Source organism: Leptonychotes weddellii, chromosome 9 (assembly GCF_054177405.1).
Source record: "Leptonychotes weddellii isolate Sample4059 chromosome 9, ASM5417740v2, whole genome shotgun sequence".
In the NCBI taxonomy this organism is placed as follows: Eukaryota; Metazoa; Chordata; class Mammalia; order Carnivora; family Phocidae; genus Leptonychotes; species Leptonychotes weddellii.
Window position 1 is genome coordinate 94,999,073 of NC_138377.1, and position 12,414 is coordinate 95,011,486.

At 49.0% G+C, this 12,414-nt stretch overlaps 1 long non-coding RNA gene across 3 annotated transcripts in view; it reads left to right on the top strand.

Annotated features, from left to right (window-relative positions):
• LOC145723547 (uncharacterized) overlaps positions 1–12,414 on the top strand; it is a 127,877-nt gene that overhangs the window by 51,497 nt on the left and 63,966 nt on the right. The window contains exon 4 of one of the 3 annotated variants that reach the window (XR_014148695.1): positions 3,271–3,351. The exons of the other annotated variants lie outside the window; for them this stretch is intronic. This is a non-coding gene — a long non-coding RNA (uncharacterized LOC145723547). The remainder of the gene's footprint in view (positions 1–3,270; positions 3,352–12,414) is intronic. 3 annotated transcript variants of the gene reach the window in all.

A 12,414-nucleotide genomic window follows, 5' to 3' on the forward strand; every position in this document is an offset into this window, starting at 1 on the left:
TATCCTAGCAGCTCTGTCACCCATGGTGACAAGAGCAGCTTTTGGTGAAAGTGGTTTGGTATGCACATGGCTCATTCCTTGCTTCATTCAAGTCTTTGCTTCCCGTCACCTCCTTGGGGAAGCCTTCCCTGACTGCCCTATCTAAATAGCAGCTCCCATCACTCTCCATTCCTTTTCTCTGCGCTACTTTTTAATGGTTCTTGCCGATTTCTACCAGACCTTGTGTGATGTGATTATTTGTTACTTGGAATCCTCCCCTGGAGTTAGTTCCATGGGGGCAAGGCTCTTCCGTCTCCTTTCATGGCTGTACCCACGATGCCTAGAACAGTAGTGGGCGTAGAGTAGGTCCTCAGGAAATACTATCGAATGGATGGACATACTCTGAGCCAGCTGGGTCCTGAGCCTTTGCTCCTGTCTCTGACATCTGCCAGCTTTCTGCGGTGGCAAGTTAATGTGGTCCCTGGAATTAGGATTTCCACTTCCTCTCTGGTGCCGGCCCTCAGTACCCAATTGTGAAGGCCTCTTATTGACCCCTCTGCTCTCCTGGGATGGACACCACTGGACACCCCAGATCTCAGCCGGCTTGCCTATGGGCTCTGTCGCTACCTGCCTTGTCTCACCAGACATCCACTCTACTCGAGTCCCATGAGGGCTGGGCACCCCTGCCCCATCCTTCTTCATCCTCATTCTTAATGTCATTGTCCTTGTGGGATCCCAGGTGGTGAGGACACCGTGTGAGAACTCCCAACTTTCCTGTTGACAATACATCAAAAGCCATTACCTCCTGGTTCAGATTTCCAAGATGGGAGCCTGCCTCTAAGAAAACAAAATGAATGGGTTTGGTGTGCCAGACTCCATTAACTGGCTACCCGAACTAATCAACAGCAGGAATTCAAGGAAATTGCAAATTGAGAAGCCAGATTATTTGGGTCTCTTGATTGAGATTGGAAGAATAATTGCTGGAGGTTCCATTTAATAAGCTTTGTTTACTAACCCTAGATCTTGTTTTGATATTTCAGTCTCAATTATTGGGGGTATGGCCACACTAAAATAAATAATTGTGCCATTGTTGCTGGTAGGACCTCTGAGCTCCTTTACCCACATCCTTCCATTTTATAGATGGAGAAAATAAGGCCCAGACCAGAGAGGGAAGGGAGCTTCCCCCCCAGATCCCCCAGGAGTTAGAGGCCCCCAGCTAGGGCACTAGGGCACGTCTACTTCTGAGAAAACAAGCAAGAGGTTCAAGGAGCCTCAGAGGGCATTTTTCTGACATGGCCATCAATGCATCCTGAAGGAGTTAAAGAACCAGATATCCTCACCAGTTAAGGAAATAGACAAATATGATGGGAGGGGGCAGCATGTCATTGTCTCCAAGCCCCTGAGTCTTCTTCAGGAGGTAAAAATGGCTGCCACATCGGTATCCCCTTCTGCCAGGAGCCGTCTTTATCTTGTAGTTACTGAGAATGCCATGGAGCCAGAGTATTACAGAGAATCACCGTGTGTGAGGGACATTCTGGAGAACCTTCCTTGAGACCTGGAAATGCCCAGTTCTCTAGCAGTCAGGGCTAGCATTCGGGTCTCCAGAGTCCCCAGTGAGGCTGCTCTTCCTGACTCCCCACTGCCCGGTCCAGCTTCCAGCACTGTGATGTTGAGCAGACCCAGATGGCTGTGCCTGCAGGCGCCTGTCCCTGCAGATGCCTGTCCCTGCAGGTGGTTCCCCGGGGAAATTGGGGAACAGGGTGCAGAACCAGAAGAGAGAAGGAAAATCGCCGTTGGGTGATGTCAGGAGGTCTCAAGAGGAGGAGGCTCTGCACCTGGAGAACAGAATTTAGTGGGCAGAGGGATATTTGTTATTAGGGGGAAACCAGTGGGTGCAGGAGACATGTTCAGGGAAAATTAATTCGTTCTACACAACTTTTTTCGAGTCCTTATTATGTACCAGGTTCCTTATATATGCCGTTTATTTTAATTCTCACAACAACTCTATAAAGGAGGCAGTATTTTGCTTCTGTTTGGCAGTTAGAGAAAGAGGTGCAGAGAAGTTAATTTGCCCAGGCTCACACAAGTGGGAGGGAAAGAATTCGGACCCAGGAGTAGATCTCTCCTTCCACTATAGGATATGCAAATCACTTATAATTGGAATCCTAGGAATGGACTGTCATGTATAGGTTTGTGGGTGGGCTCACAGGAAAGGGGATTCAGGGTACTAGAGAGACCCTGGGCCCCTAGCACAGTCGGGCCCTGGTTCCCTCTTTCCTGTCAAAACCTTTCCAATCTTCAAAGAAAGCCTCTTGAACCCTCCAATCATTCACATATTCATTTTTTTGACGTATGTGACCAGTACCTTCTCTTCTGTCAGGTGCTATAGTAGATATTGGGAATGCACACAACAGGATGTGGTCCTTTTCCTCAAGGAGTTGTCAGGCAAGGACTAGATCCGTCTCTGTTTCCTTCTGTGGCTCGAGCATTACATCAAACGACACATCATCCCGGCCAACTTGGTCCCTCATCCCAGCCCTCAGCTCTAGCACCACCACCATACTGTACCCTTGCGTTAATACCAGCTCAGCTTGCACTAGTTCTCTTAGCAGCTGTACCCCATCTTTAGGAGTCAGTTTATGGATTACTAAAACCCCACGGATTTTAAACAGGAAACTGCTATCAAGTATCCCCCATCCTATGCTCAGCCAATTGATTGTTTGAACTCAAATGGGAAACTACATTTTTAAAAGAGATTTATTTATTTGAGAGAGAGAGGGAGAGAGAGCACGAGCAAGGGGAGGGGCGGAGGGAGAGAGAGAGAGAGAATCCTCAAGCCGACTCCATGCTGAGCGCAGAGCCTGCCACGAGGCTCGATCCCAGGACCGTGAGATCACAACCTGAACTGAAATCAAGAGTCGGACGCTTAACCAACTGAGCCACCCAGGTGCCCCTACATTTATTTTTTTTGTCTGTTAAACTTCACCTTATTGCATCCAATCTATTTTTTTTTTTTTTTTTTTTGTAGCCTATTAAGTACTTTTCCAGTCTCCATTTTGCCACTCAAGTGTTTCTGCAATGCCTGGAAATGAGGAAAGTCTACTTTGAGAGTCTTCATTCAAGGCAGTAAAATGTAGACTAGAAGAGAGATAAGGATAGGCCTTATGACATTTCACCAGTGACCTCCTTCCGATTGATCGCCCCATATCGTTTGTGTGGGGTGGATTAACCAGCTGTGAATCTGCATATCCAAGCTCTCATCTTGCCCCATCTCTCCATTTTGTTCACAAGGCCAACGACGGAGACTTACAAAATACTTTGCAGGAATCAAAATGCATTATGTCTAAAAGCATCCCATCAGAGGGAGACCAGGTGAGCTGAGCATATATATGCCTTTTCTTGGTGAATTCCCACTAATTCCTAGTAGTCATCATTTCTTTGGGTCCTAACTGCTTATCAACTAGGAGACTCCTATTAGTTGCCAAAGAAAGTTCTCCGAGGGGATGTAACAACTTTGCAGGTCAAGGATGACGGGCTTCCACGGCAGCAGGAGATCCAGCTCTCCCCACGGGCAGCAGGGGGAGGGGCAGGTATGGCAGAAACTAGCACAGGAAGTCGCCTTGGGGAAGGCGTGCGAGGAATAAAAGCCACGAGAGGTTTTCCAGGAGAAAAGAATTTAAAACCTGAATCTGGAAAACCTAGTAGAAACAGAATGAGATGGAACATTTCATCTGACCTTGGGGTCTAGGCCATGGGTGAGAATGGCCCATCCAGTACTACAAAGGAGGAAGCGCACAGTCCTACACTCGAGGCAGGTGATACCGAAGACATAACACAGTCCTGGTTCTTCTGGGAGTTAAGGTGTGAGAGGGAACCTGAGAAGCAGCTGGAGCTGTGGGGCATCCTCGGAGCCCTTATACTTGCAGTCACTGAAAGGGCTGGCTTTTTAATACAGGTGTGCCCCGCTTCGAGTCCTGGTTGGTTAATCGTCACCTAGGCACCGCGCCTGCAAATCTCGCTGTAGCCACCGGAGGTGGTATTTTTGGTTAGCGATACAGGTTGGGTTTTCCCACTCATGCCACCTGGTGGTTACTTGTGGAACCACAGGACCGGTGTTTAGGATAAGCATTGGTAAGGATAACAATGCACTGCATAAATCATTCAATTTGCAAAAAAGCCTGCCAATTCGATTTGGTGTTTGTAAAGTCACGGTGGCCATAAACAATTCCAGGTGGTGAGAAAAACACTTGTGGAGGGGACACAAGAACAAAATAGACCAATGGAAGGGAATGTAATAGGAGTATTTGTGTGTGTGGGATGACTGGCAGGGGCTGTCCACGCAAGATAGAAGACACAAGGGAGAAGGTCAAGAAGGAAATGGAAATGGACCAACTTAACGAGACTGGAGGGATTCCTGAGCTATGGCTTTGTCCCCGCTAATCCTGTCACTCTTCGGTGTCTCCCTCACTTTACCACTTAATTTAATTCAACAGGCCTGTATTGAACACAGACGTGCTTCACGAGAGGTGGGCCATCCTGAGCAATCAGGAGGAGCTCTTCTCACCTCTTCCTCAAGCTGCCTGCAGAGTTTGGCCCCTGAAGGCTGTGGCATGCTTGAGGTCTTGGGAGAGATGTCTTCCTACTTCATGCATTCTTTTTTTTTTTTTTTTTAAAGGTTTTATTTATTTATCTGAGAGAGAGAATGGGAGACAGAGAGCATGAGAGGGGGAGGGTCAGAGGGAGAAGCAGGGAGCCCGATGTGGGACTTGATCCCGGGACTCCAGGATCATGACCTGAGCCGAAGGCAGTCGCTTAACCAACTGAGCCACCCAGGTGCCCCCTTCATGCATTCTTTTAAAAAAAAATTATTAATTGTGGTAAAATACACATAACATAAAGTTAACTACCTTAACCATTTTGAAGTGTGCAGCTCAGTAGCACTAAGTACATTCACGCTGGTGTGCAACTCTACCACCATCCATCCACAGAACTCTTCTCATCTTCCCAAACTCAAAACTACATCACTGTTAAATACTAACACCCGGTCCTCCCTTCTTCCAGCCCCTTCCATTGTCATTTCTGTCTCTGTGAATTGGACTATTTTAGGTACCTCCTATAAGTGGCATCCATACAGGGTTTGTCTTTTTGGTGACTGATTTATTTCACTGAGCACCATGTCTTCAAGGTTTACCTCTGTTGTAGCCTGTCAGACTCTCCTCTCTTTGTAAGACTGCATGATATTCCGTTGTGCGTATATAACCACATTTTGTTTATCCATTCATCCCTTCGTGGACGTTTGGGCTGCTTCCACTCTGTGTCTATAGTGAGTAATGCTGCCATGAACGTGGCTGTGGGAACATCTGTGCATGTCCCTGCTTTCACTTCTTTTAGGTATACACCCAGAAGTGGAAGTGCCAGATCATATGGTCATTCTATTTTTAATTTTTTACATCTCCACAGCGATCTCATGCATTCTTATGAGGAAATGCCACCCCGGCTCCAGCTAAACATGAAATGCCCCAGGGAACGAGAATGGGAAGCTCCCCGAGATGGAATGTCATCTCCCGGTGGAAAAGAAGGGCTTGTATTTTTTGGGTTTCACCTCATGCTTCTCTCTGTCATAACCCCCACCCTGAATGCGAATAGCATCCACATACTGAAGTCAGATTTCAAACCCACCAAGGCTGGGGCCGAGAAGGATGCTGACTCCCTTGGCAGGATAGGAGGAGGTAGAGGCCCTGATAGTAAGTTGGGGAGCACAGCTCTCTGTCCACGGAAAAACGAATCTTCTAACCCTGGGGGGGATTTGGGATCTATAGTGAGGACTCATCAGATACTCAAGGAGAATCAAGTATCAATGTGGAAGGCAAGTCCCCCACACCACTGTCTCCGTCCACCCCCACAGCCCCTAGCTTGCATGGAGAGAGGACAGCTCCTCTTGGAGCAAAAAGGGTGATGGAACCCATTCCCGTCATTACTTGATGCCACCTGCAGGGGGCAACCTGGCACAGAGGAAGGTGGGGCTTTGGCCGGAGAGAGACCTGGGTTTAAATCCTCCTTCTTCTACCTACTGCTCATGTGACTTTGGACGTGTTCCCAAATTTCTTTCGGACTCATTTCAGAGTCCATAAGACCAACGACGACGATCATGTTGACTTTTCCCTGTAGTAAGGATGACATGACATGGAGGACGTGCAATTCCAAGCCGAGCACCCAGAACATAGGGCTTCGGTTGGATAACAGCTGAAACCCAGATTCGGTGGGCATCTCTTTCTTCCTTCCTCCCCGGTCCTTCCTCAGTTATTGACTTTGACTGTGTTCTGCCAGAGTTCTCATCTCTCCAGGCTGCCAGGGCCAGTCTTCCAAGGGGCCTTTTCTCACCCACAGTGGCTCCATCTTTGATTTCCGGTTGACCTCTTGGTTCCTGATTAGCTCAGAGGTGTCTCTCTCTCTTGGGCCTCCCTATTCAGTGGGTGACAGGGGCATGACATGAAACCACCCCCTCTGAAGCTAACCCCAAGGCAGGGCCATGCTCTGCGCTCCACCATCTCCTCTGGTTGCAGACGGTGTGAGGGAGGGCAGCCAGCCCAGGTGAGCACGACCGGCCCAGCCCCGGCTCCTCTGGCTTTTGTTCGATTGGGTTACAACCTTAATGTTACTTAACTGAAGAGGACTTTGGGGGGTGTGTGTGTGTGTGTGTGTGTGTGCGTGTATCTGTGTGTCTGTGTGTTAATAGCAATTTGTGATAGATGCCTTTGGCGCCCACACATTCAATAACACCCACACTCACAAAAAAAGAAGGGGGGAGGGGAGCCGTTTTTATGGGAGATAACATAACTGCTTGCAATTTGGCTATTCATTGTATCTTTGGCATTTTATGTACTGCATTAGCAGAGGCAATTTCATGCATATGGATATAATGCATTAAGTGGAGGCATTTAAATATAGTGAAACTAATTTTATGATGATTAGTTGAAGGAAAACATTGCATTCGTATCATCTATATAGAAGCCAATTTGCATGAAAATGCCCAAAGTTGCTATGCCAACATTTTCTGTGCTGCTGGTCGGGGTCGTCTCCGAGTCAAGACTTTGTATTAAAAATCGGTCTCCAGTGCCCGTGTCTGTTAATTCATTGCAAGCTGTAGGCCATTTGCTCACAAAGCGCTCGCAGTAAAACAAATGAATAGCTAAAATACTCATTTGCATGATTCCCATTTGAAAACGATTCCCCTGAAATTAAAAAAGCGTGTTACTCGGTTGTGAAGATGGATGGGCCAGTGAGGCGGGCAATTAATATTTTCGGCGTTCTCTTTAAAGCCCTCCCAAGACTGAGAACAGCACATGCCAGACAAATTGGGCCCCACAACAGTTTCAGGGCCTCGGCGGCAGCAGCTTACTTCCACTGTCTCCCCTTTATTGTCTCACTTACATTATGCAGTAATTAAAACTATTTACCATTCCTACTTATCCGCCATCTGCTACCATGGAAGGTTCCTCTTCTTTAGAAAGCCTTCTTAAAGGACCACGAGGAGAGGGGAGGGGCCTGGCGCTGGCTTGGGGGAGAGGAAGCAGTTTTGGGGCTCTCTCCCCCTCCCCCTGCCCCGTCTACCTGTCCCTCCTCAAAAGGAAGGATGCAGTGATGGAGGAGGTCGTGGGTGTGGAGCTGGTGCCTGAGCCAGCTGGTTGTTGTGTGGGAAAGACGGGGGTTTGTTACAGCACAGCCTCCTTCATCTTTTGGGGAGAGTTTTAGTTTAGATCTGGGGTGATCTGTAGGTGTAGGGGGAGCCTAGGCCTGCATCCTCTCGTAATTAATGACTGAAAAGGGCCTGGTGGCTTTGACCATGCAGTTGGGGTCTGGGGCAAAGCCACCAACTACAGTTGTACAAGTTGTTCACTGCACAAGTGTGCCCAGCCCCAGGAGCTGTAAATCCACGTGACAGTCTGAGGTCCTCTGGGGCGGTGTCTGCCCTTAGAGGTCGCCTTCTTCAAATTCACACAAAGACACTCTGTGATCTAGCTGTGGCCTTGTCTGAGAGAAGCCATTTTGCAAGCAACCAAGTTGCTTGCTGCCTCTTTTCTGTGGCAACTGATACCTCTCAGACTGGTTCAACCATGGGGCCTGGCCTTGCACAGGCTTAGCATTTGTTTGCAGGGGCTGAGCTAGGAGGTCCAAAGATCAGCCTTCTCTGCAAACATTTTCATTTCCTCCTGGGCCCAGCTCCCAAAGTAAGGAGAAAGCAAACACAGCAGGAAATGAGGACATTCTCTCTCTGAGATGGCGGGCCAGCCCAGAGCCTGCGTGCTTGTGGCCGACAGCATCCTTGGGAGAACAGGGCCGGCATCGGGAACGCTTTCTGCTTCCTCTTGTCTTCAGAGCCCACCCCGGTGCTGGGCACACAGCACGTCTCCCAAAGTACTTGTTGAATGAGGTCAATGGTGATCCCTGCCCAGTGGTGAAGCCTCTTCTGAAACTTGATCCAGCAGACTCTTAGCTCACATCTCACCTTCCCATTGCAGTGGTCTTTTTCTGGAACTTAGCCAAAGGGTTTGCATTTGCCTAGACCCCAGCTTCTTGGCTCTGACTTTTCTGGCCCTCTTCCTCACCAGAGGCCTCAAGGCCATGCACAGCAGCACTCCACATCTGGCCTAGGCCTGGACACCCCTTCTGCCCTCTCATCTCTGGTAACTTCACCTCTGCTCCTCTACCCTCGTAGCCCCAGAGACTGCTCTCTCGCCTCCACTAACTTATGTGGTGCTGAGTTGCTACCCAGCATCACTGAGACACCTCCATCTCCGGGTGGCTCTGGAACCTCCCAGCACTGGCAGGTCAGAGAGGACGCTGGGCCATTCCTAATGACGTCATAATGCTTTACTGAAGATGCTGGTTTGGGTTCCACACAAGAAGGGTGAATTTCCAACGAGGGCTTTGCCCAACAATGGTGTGGATGTTAATGGCCTCGGAGGTAGTAAGTCCCACATTGTTGTCACTAAAGATGTGATGGCATCTGGGAGTCACACATCAGAATCTCCACCTCCAAGGCAAAGCTCCCTGCCAGGCAATGAGAGCTCTCCTGTTTCTAGACTAACTAGGAACTCATTCTCACTAACGGGACACAGAAGGAACGTAACTGGACAGTGTGGGTTATATAATTAAAGCAAATACACATGTGTGGGGAAAAGGCAAGGCTTAACCCAGAGGATAGTTCTTTTGAAGGCTTAGCTACAGCCAGGAAGGGAGCAAGGGGTGCCTTCTGAGGCTTCTCAAATGCTGTCCCCAAACATTAGCCACCATCTTCCTGGGCCCCTGAAGACTAACCAGGGTGCCAGACACAACCAGTGTGCTAGAAAGGGCAGTGACCTTCGCCCTCCCACCATTGACTAACCCTAGGGCAGCCCTCAAAACTCTGCTATTCTCGGTCTTCTCAACCACTAAATGGGGGTTCATGCCTGCCTGTCTTGAGACAGGTTGTCTTGAACCCTTTAGTTAATGCTTACATCATATTTCGGTGGCCAGTCTGTATCCCCAGAGCAAGCATGTGCCCTCCTGGAGTTGATGGAAGCATCTTGTTCACTGAGAACAGCTTGGCAGATGCAAGTGTTTGAGATGTCAGTTGTTCTTGTTTGCACCTGCAGAGAGTCCATCTTTGCAATTCAGAGTCAGGTGCTTGACAAACTGGGCCCGGCCTAGCATTAACGGGAGGCAGGCAGGGAGGAGGAACGGCAGCCTGTTGATACCTAGAGCACCCACTCTGTGCCAAGCCCTGTGCTAGGCCTATCACGCGAGTGACATCCCTCTAATCATACGGTCCTCATTCAACTGATGGAAAATTAGGGCTCAGAGCATCCAGGTTGAGTCCCAATGTCTGGTGCACTTCCTAACTTGCTGTGTGACCTCGGGCAGGTCACTTGCTCTCTCTGAGCCTCCATCTCCTGATGTCCACCTCACATCTGCTGCAGTTCCCCACCCCACCCTGCCTTTCAAATTCTCTGCTGGCTGCTAAGCTGCGTCTCCTGGTAAATCATTATCACTATTATCGTGAAGCCTTGTTAAGACACGAGTGAGAGAGAAGCATTCCTAGTCACCAAAGAAGACATTAGTAAAAGTAAACCCGGAAGCGGGAATCTGGAAGGGAGGGGGAGAAAAAAGGGCAGAAAAGGCAAAATTAACCCCACCAAAACCACCTTGGAGGGACTGGCCAGAGTAAAGGCGGGGGGGGGGGGTGGGGGAGCCGAATACCTACTTAGTCACCACCACTAAAGATCAATCCTGGACCAAAATAGAATCCCACGTAGGGAATGATCTTGCTCCACAGCCCTGGAAAAAAAATTTTAACATAGAGAAGCCATTTAAAGCAGAAAAAATATTTGTATGTAAAAGGAAATATTTTAGGTAGGAGTTGAATACCAAATGATTTTGGGTCTCTGTGGGGAGTAATGAGGCATAGCAAACACACAATTCTATATGCATGTAATATTATCATCGCACGCCTCGGAAAGCTTTTAAATCACAGAAATGCAGTTAGGGACCATTGTACAAAATAAACATCCCACTTGGTGTCTTGCTGCCCTAAGTTCCTTGATCTAGAGCAGCACTGCCAGATTTTTACAGCCCCATAAATTAACGTGGTGCTGATTTGATTGAGCTAAATTAATAAGACTTGTGCTTTGTTGCAAAATAACTATTACAGTATGTTGTGGGGACGCACTGCCGATAAGGAAATTGCCGCCTTTAACAATCCCACTGAAGTTTCATGGAGGATTTCAAAACCGATTTTAATTAAAACAAAAGCCGATGTGTGGCAATAATGTGGGTGTTAAGGAGAGAAAATGCAAAATGTCTTTTTAAATCCATTTTAATATGTCTTAAGGACTGGATGATCGATGTGGTGGGAGCCGGTGGCTGACACGGCTCTGGGATGCTGCCTGCGTGCCCCGCTTGGGCAACACGGGCACCTTGCGCCCACCCCCTGGCCTCTGCGCCGGCTCAGGACTTCTGGGTGAGGAGGGGTCAGCTCCTGAGTTGGGGGCTCCAGTGGGGGGTGGGGAAGACCTCCCTTTCCGGGGCTTTCTCGGTTCCAGAGACCAAGGCAGAGCTGGGCCCTGTTCTCCTGGCCACTGGAGGCTGAAGCCAGGCCAGCAGGCCCCAGCCTCAGCCCCAGGCCTGGCCCTGGCACCCCCCCGCTCGCCTGTGACTGGCTCCCCAGCTGCTGCCCCTACTCAGGGTGGCCTCTGTCTGGGAACCCTGAGGGGCAGGGGTTTTAAATAAGAAACAGCGGGAGTGTTCTAGCAAGAGGAAATGCGCAGAGTGGTCAGGCCCAGGGCACCTGCAGAGCGGGCAGCGGAGAGCTAGGTCCAGCAGGGAGGGCCGGCCCAGGAGCCTCAAAATTGGAGCCACTGGGGGTGCCTTGGGGTGGGAGGAGGCAGGCAACCAGGGCTGGCTGTGCCTCTGGTGCTGGGCACCGAGTCTGTTTGGTTGGCCCCCTTGCCAGAGGCACACTAAATCTGAACCTCCTGGGGCACCTGGGTGGCTCAGTTGGTTAAGGATCTGCCTTCAGCTCCGGTCATGGTCCCAGGGTCCTGGGACTGAGCTCCGCAGGAGCCTGCTTCTCCCTCTCCTCCCCACTTGTGCTCTCTCTCACTATCTCTATCACTATCTGTCCCCCTCAAATAAATAAAATCTTAAAAAAAAATCGGAACCTCCCACTCCTCTGTTCCCTCAGCTGTAAAATGGAAATAATGACCGAACTCACCTCACAGAGCTGCTGTGAGGACATGAGGTTGGTGCCTGGTGCACTGATGCCTAAAAATATAGGTTATTGACAGAGAAAAACCCAGCAACAAAAATACTAGCTCTTTTTTTTTACTTGTTTTAAATCAGAGACAATTAGCCCTTACTTGAGGCCTTGTGATGTAGAGACAATACTAACACAAAGACCAGGTACTGATATTCTGAGATGCTGTGATGTCCTGGGTGCTGTTCTGAGCAGTTGGTTCACATGTGCCATCTCCCGTGAGGGTCGGACGAGAAGGCAGGTGTCTCCATCACGGTGTCATAAGTGGTAGAGCTGGGATTTGAACTAGAGCCCTGCCATCCCAAAGTCCCTCTCAGAACCGCTAGGTCAGTGGCCTTCAACCTTCTTTGAAAAATAATACATTTTCCCACACGACCCAGCGTATATATACACAAACCCTTACAACGAAGGTGGAAGTTTCACAGATATAATACCCTTATTACATATGATGCATATAATGTTTTTATTTCATTTCTTTTGTAAAAGAAATTGTTCGCGACTCACTAAATTCCTTGCACCCTGTTCTTGAGACTCAACCTTTTGTTTGGAAAATGCCACCTGCACCTGCCACCCTATGGGAGAGTTTCTGTATTTTGTCTCCTTTGACCAGTGCACCTGCCCGGGAGGTGGGTAGTGGTGTG